A 7,322-nucleotide genomic window follows, 5' to 3' on the forward strand; every position below is an offset into this window, starting at 1 on the left:
AGGAAAGAGGACATATGGCATCCTTTAGAAAAATAGATTTCTGGAAAGGCATTGATTTTAGAAACACAGAGATCATTAGTTGCAACCGTGAAATCTAAAAAAACTTAGATTATACACCCAGTACACTTCTTTATCCTTAGGCCTTTTTAGCAGAGGCTCCAGGACCATACACAAAACCAGCAGCATGAAAGAGGACATATGGATCTGGCAGAGGAAATGTAGTGGGGGGAGGGGTTCCAAAGACGAAGGAAAACAAGGAACTGGAATGTGAGGGTATGGGCCGGGTCTGGAAGTTCAGCAGGAGAGCTTGAGGCGGGAGTTGCTGTTAGTGCTGCTGACAAAACCTATGACGGATAAGGCATGCAGAAAAAAGGGAAGAGGTTAGGACACTAAAAAAAAAAAATATATCATTGAGACAGAGTACTGCAACAAATCGCAAGGACTGGAGGGACTGTGTAGTAACCTGAATTTTACGTCTATGCAGCACTCTTCAGGTTGGAGTAGCCTGACATCGGAACCACTTGCTGTGGATTGAAACACAGAAATCTTGCTTGGATGGTGGACAAAAAGGACACAGTTTCTTTGTATAGACTGGAACAAAAAAGGGAAATTGGAGGAATAGGATTTTTACCCTAGTTTGGCAGCTTTGCTGCCCTTTTATACACAGATGAATGAAGACCCCATTTGGAAAGGCAGCAGCTCAGAGAGCCAGAGGTGATGCAGCACATGCAGGTGTGTCTGCCAGTATGATGAAAAAAAGGACTTCTCACAAGAAGCATCGAAATAATGTTGGTCCAAGCAAACTCATTTCCCAACCCCAGAGGAATATTGTAGGTTGCAGAATACAGCATGGTTGGAAAGAAGGTAGTGGCCCAATAACACAATGGAAACTGTATTGGATCAAGTGCCAGTCAACCCATCCCTTTATCTTATTAAATATGATGGATTTGATTGTGTCTATGGACTAGAACTCCACAAGGACGAGCGAGTGTCTGCTCTTGAAGTTCTTCCAGATAGAGTTGCTTCATCTCGAATTAGTGATGCTCACTTGGCAGACACAATGATTGGTAAAACTGTTGAACACATGTTTGAAACAGAAGATGGTTCTAAGGATGAGTGGAGAGGAATGGTCTTAGCAAGAGCTCCCATAATGAACACATGGTTTTATATAACCTACGAGAAGGACCCAGTTTTATATATGTATCAGCTATTAGATGACTACAAAGAAGGAGATCTCCGCATCATGCCAGACTCTAATGATTCCCCTCCAGCAGAAAGAGAACCAGGAGAAGTTGTGGACAGCCTTGTAGGAAAGCAAGTGGAGTATGCCGAAGATGGCTCAAAAAGGACTGGCATGGTAATACACCAAGTGGAAGCCAAACCCTCTGTTTATTTCATAAAATTTGATGACGATTTCCATATTTATGTCTACAATTTGGTGAAGACATCGTAGATGTAATATTTGACTTATTGCCAAACAGGTGGATTTATTAAATGTAAAATATGTAGACAAACCTGTCCACTTCTGTCCAATAATGTGATGCTTCAGATTCCAGGCAAGCCCGCAACCCCTTAAAGGAAGTAACACAGTTTTGTTGCTAAGAACAAAAAAAAAAAATTTCCACATCAAAAGGAAACAAACCACGTTCTGTGAATTACAACTCATTTTGCATAATGGAATTTATCCTTTAGAAGGAAACTGATCTAGTAGTGGTGAATTCAAACAAAAGAAGCATGGATGCAAGAGACAAACTGGGCGAATTCAGTAAATTTTCAAAGTGGGGTGAAAAAAAGGTTATAAAAATGTAATTGTTGTATTTCTTAAGCACTCATTCCTCATCAATACAAGTCCAGTTTGGTATATCTAACTACTTTAACATAGTTATCAGTATGTATTTCAAGTAAAAGTATTTTTCCCAGTGTTACTTATGTCTTATAATGTGGGCAGTGTGGTGCTGCAGTTCAGTTATCCAGCTGCCCAGTGATGTAAGGTCTTTTTTTTTTCTTTGGTCCCTCTTGTTACAACTTTCTGATTCATAATATTTTGTTACTTTTTGTACCTGTTTTGTCAGAAATCTTGTTATAGTACAACAATTGACAACTTATTTCCATTTTTTTTTATCCCATCCCAGTAAAAACGATTATTCAGCAAAAAAAAAAGAGGACATATGGCATCCTTTTGAAAATTAGATTACAGGAAAGGCATTGATTTTAGAAACACAGAGATCATTAGTTGCAACCGTGAAATCTAAGAAAACATAGATTATACACCCAGTACACTTCTTTATCCTTAGGCCTTTTTAGCAGAGGCTCCAGGACCCTCCACAAAACCAGCAGCATGAAAGAGGACATATGGCATCCTTTTGAAAATTAGATTACATGAAAGGCATTGATTTTAGAAACACAGAGATCATTAGTTGCAACCGTGAAATCTAAAAAAACAGATTATACACCCAGTACACTTCTTTATCCTTAGGCCTTTTTATCAGAGGCTCCCGGAGCCTCAACAGAAACAACAGCATGAAAGAGGACATATGGCATCCTTGTGACTAATAGATTACAGGAAAGGCATTGATTTTAGAAAACCTGGGATAATTTGTTGCAACCATGAAATCTAAAAAAAGATTGATTAGACACCCAGTACACTTATTTATCCTTAGGCCTTTTTTTAGCAGAGGCTACAGGACCCTACACAAAACCAGCAGCAGGAAAGAGGACATATGGCATCCTTTTGAAAATTAGATTACAGGAAAGGCATTGGTTTTAGAAACCCGGAGATAATTTGTTGCAACGGGGAATTTGAATCAAACAAATGATTCGATGGACACCCAGTACACTTCTTTCTCCTTCAGCCTTTTTAAAAGAGGGTCCAGGACCCTCAAAAAAAAGACCAGCAGGAAAGAGGACGTATGGCATCCTTTTGAACAATAGAGTACAGGTACAGCATTGATTTTACAAACCCAGAGATAATTTTGGGCAAATGTGAAATAGAAAAAAAAATTGAGTGGACACCCAGTACACCTCTTTCTCCTTAGACCTTTTTATAAGAGGGTCCAGGACCCTCAAACAAAATACCAGCAGGAAAGAGAACATATGGCATCCTTTTGAACAATAGAGTACTGGTACGGCACTGATTTTAGAAACCCACAGATAATTTTTTTGAAAAGTGAAATAGCCCTAAAAACCATGCTTGGACTCCCACTCCAGGTCGTTCTCCTTCAGCTTTTTTATAAGAGGGTCCAGCACCCTCAACAGAAACTACTGCAGGAAACACCACCACATATGCCATCCTTTTGCACAAGCGAGTACAGGTATGGCATCCATTTTAGAAACCCAGAGATAATTGAGAGGAACCAGGAACATTTTTCTAAAAATTTGATGGGCCACCCATTACAGGTCGTTCTCCTTCAGCCTTTTTATACCATGGGCCACGGCCCGCAACAGGCACAACAGCATGAAACACCACATATGCCACCCTTTTGCACAATAGAGTACAGGTATGGCATAGATGGAACACGGAGATAATTTAGAGCAACCAAGAGATGGATAAAGATGCTTGGTCGATCCTCCTCCTTCAAATTTGTGGCATTTTGCGTTCATTTTAATGGTCCAACAGATATGAGTGGTTTGCTAATGCTAAGTTTTACAATTCGTAACAGTTTCATCACTATTGTTATGTGCCTTATTTTTTTAATTTGAGTTTTTTACCCACAGAGCTGCAGCAGAGGCCAGAAAAATTATGAATGTACAAATGACTGAAAAAAATGGGTATTGTTGTAGCAACTGCTGTAGCAGAGGCCAGAAAAATTGATGTTTGTAAAAAATTTAAAAAGTGCCCTAAAAGCTTGTGGCTTGAACACTAGTTGTTGGCGGATAAGTCAAGCAAGTCCTCCGGCTTTATAACCAAAAAAAAAGGCCAGCCTGTGTACCAGTTGTAGCCCAAGCCAGCTCATCTCATCATCAGGCCTTTTTTATTCAAATGTATCGCCCAATGTCAATCCCTTCGGGATCCAGCCCTCATTCATTTTTATAAAAGTGAGATAGTCAAGGCTTTTTTGACCTAGGCGACTTTTCTTCTCAGTGACAAAACCTCCTGCTGCACTGAAAGTCCTTTCGGACAGGACACTTGAAGCGGGGCAGGCCAGAAGTTCCATTGCAAATTGGGATAGCTCAGGCCACAAGTCCAGCATGCACACCCAGTAGTCAAGGGGTCCATCGCTCCTGAGAGTGTCGAGATCCGCAGTTAAAGCTAGGTAGTCTGCTACCTGTCGGTTGAGTCTTTCTCTAAGGCTGGATCCCGAAAGGCTCTGATGGTGCATGGGAGTTAAAAAGGTAAGCATGTCCTCCATCAACAAGACATCAGGAAAGCGTCCGGTCCTTGCCGCTGTGGTCGTGGGAGGAGGAGGATTAATTTCATCTCTTCCCCTGTTACATTCCCGTGGTGCTGTGACATCACCTTTATACGCTGTGTAAAGCATAGTTTTTAATTTATAATGAAAATGCTCCATCCTTTCCGACTTGCGGGAATTTGGTAACATTTCAGGCACTTTATGCTTATACCGGGGGTCGAGGAGCGTGGACACCCAGTACAGGTCGTTCTCCTTCAGCTTTTTTATACGAGGGTCCCTCAACAGGCACGACAGCATGAAAGAACCCATTTGAACAAGGTTGGATGCCGAGCTAATCATGTCCCGTTCCTCCTCCTCACTGATCTCACTGATGGTATCTTCTTCCCCCCAGCCACGTACAACACCACGGGTACCAGAGAGGTGACAACAACGAGCACCCTGGGATGACTGTTGTGCTCGGTCTTCCTCCTCCTCCTCCTCAAAGCCACATTCCTCCTTTGACTCCTCTTCCTCACAATCCTCTTCCTGCGTTGCCGCAGGTCCAGCAAGCGATGCTGATTCGGCTGTTTGTGGGGATGATGGACACCACAACTCTCCCGCTTCCTCTTCACGCTCATCTACTGCCTGATCCAGCACTCTTCGCAGGGCACGCTCCAGGAAGAAAACAAATGGTATGATGTCGCTAATGGTGCCTTCAGTGCGACTGACAAGGTTTGTCACCTCCTCAAAAGGACGCATGAGCCTACAGGCATTGCGCATGAGCGTCCAGTAATTTGGAAAAAATATCCCCAGCTCCCCAGAGGCTGGCCTAGCACCCCGGTCATACAAATACTCATTAACAGCTTTTTCTTGTTGGAGCAGGCGGTCAAACATTAGGAGTGTTGAATTCCACCGTGTCGGGCTGTCGCAAATCAAGCGCCTCACTGGCAGGTTGTTTCAACGCTGGATATTGGACAAGTGCGCCATGGCCGTGTAGGAACGCCTGAAATGGCCACACACCTTCCTGGCCTGCTTCAGGACGTCCTGTAAGCCTGGGTACTTATGGACAAATCGTTGTACAATTAGATTACACACATGTGCCATGCACATTCAATGCCGCCATAATATTACTTCCATTGTCAGAAACAACCTTGCCAATCTCCAGTTGGTGCGGAGTCAGCCACTGATCCACCTGTGCGTTCAGGGCGGTCAGGAGTGCTGGTGCGGTGTGACTCTCAGCTTTCAGGCAAGTCAACCCCAAGACGGCGTGACACTGCCGTGCCCGGGATGTAGCATAGTACCTGGGGAGCTGGGGGGGTGCCATAGATGTGGAGCAAGACGCAGAAGTTGAAGAGGACGAGGAAGAGGTTATGGAAGAGGATGGAGTAGGAGGAGTAGAGGAGGTAGCAGCAGGCCTGTCTGCAAGTTGTGGCGGTGTTACCAACTCTTCTGCAGAGCCACGCATTCCATGCTTGTCAGAAGTCAGCAGGTTTACCCAATGCGCAGTGTAGGTGATATACCTGCCCTGACCATGCTTTGCAGACCAGCTATCCGTGGTCATATGGACCCTTGCCCCAACGCTGTGTGCCAGACATGCCATAACTTCCTTTCTCACAACAGAGTACAGGTTTGGGATTGCCTTTTGTGAAAAGAAATTTCTGCCAGGTACCTTCCACTGCGGTGTCCCAATAGATACAAATTTTTTGAAAGCATCAGACTCCACCAGCTTGTATGGTAAAAGCTGGCGGGCTAAGAGTTCAGACAAGCCAGCTGTCAGATGCCGGGCAAGGGGGTGACTTTGAGAAATTGGCTTCTTACGCTCAAACATGTCCTTGACAGACACCTGACTGTGGGCAGATGACCAGGAACTGCTATGTAAGAGAGACTGAGTGGAGGATGGTTGAGAGGGGGCAAAGAGGACAGCACTAGTTGACATGGCTGAAGATGATGGAGCAGGAGGAGGAGGGTGGCTTTCACTTTGTGTGCTGCTTCTACTCATGTGTTCTTTGTGATGGGAGAACATGTGCCTTCGCAAAGCAGTTGTACCTAGGTGGATGATGGACTTCCCACGACTCAGTTTCTTTTGGCACAGGTTGCAAATGGCATCGTTGTTGTCAGAGGCAGACACACAAAAAAAATGCCACACTGCTGAGCTCTGCGATGACGGCATTCTGGTGGTGGCAACAGCATGCGTTGATGGGCGTCGGCGTGCTGTCTGGCTGACCCCTGGTGACGATGCATGCTGTCTGACTGTGCCACTAGCTCCTTGAGACGACCTCCCCGTGCTTCCAAATCGTCTCCTCCTCCTCTCTGTCTCCCCATCTGAACTTTCCCCCTCTTCTTCTTCTCTTCTAGCAGGCACCCACGTGACATCCACCGACACATCATCATCAACTGCTTCACTTGTATCTGAAACATCAAGAAAGGAAGCAGCAGCGGGTACAACATCATCATCATCATCACACCATAATTCCATGTCGGTAATGATGCCTGACTGAGACTGATCACTATTATCTACATCCTCTGTCAATGATGGTTGCGCATCACTCATTTCTTCCAAATGATGTGTCAATAACTCCTGTGACAGATCAAGTGAAGCGGCTGTGGTGCTAGTGTTGGTGGTGGCTACAGGCGGGGGAATGGCACTGGTCACTTGAGACCTGCCCAAAGCACAGCTGTACTTAAATGGTGCGTCAAGGTTAGGAGGACTAGCAGCGTAAGCTGAAGAAGATTGGGTGTCCTGTGTTAGCCATTCAACTAGGTCCTCCTCAGAAGTTTTTGCGTCCCCCCTGGCACCCGGCGTCTGAACAATGTGCATATTTGTAGGGTCTACAGCACCATGACCACGACCACGGAACCTGCGGGGTGGCCTGCCTCTGCCTGTCATTTTTTTTTAAATGGACACTAACAATACTATTACACCAATTGAGTGGTGGCACTGTGAAAGTGGGCACAGTATATGCTGTGAGACTGACAACAACAAAAAAGACAGAT

The 7,322-nt window shown here is 44.6% G+C and overlaps 1 pseudogene; it reads left to right on the top strand.

The window, feature by feature from the left end:
* The first annotated feature begins 671 nt into the window (after positions 1-671).
* On the top strand, positions 672-1,453 carry LOC128638071 (spindlin-Z-like; annotated as a pseudogene).
* The last annotated feature ends 5,869 nt before the right edge of the window (positions 1,454-7,322 follow it).

Source organism: Bombina bombina, chromosome 1, assembly GCF_027579735.1.
Source record: "Bombina bombina isolate aBomBom1 chromosome 1, aBomBom1.pri, whole genome shotgun sequence".
Taxonomy (NCBI): Eukaryota; Metazoa; Chordata; class Amphibia; order Anura; family Bombinatoridae; genus Bombina; species Bombina bombina.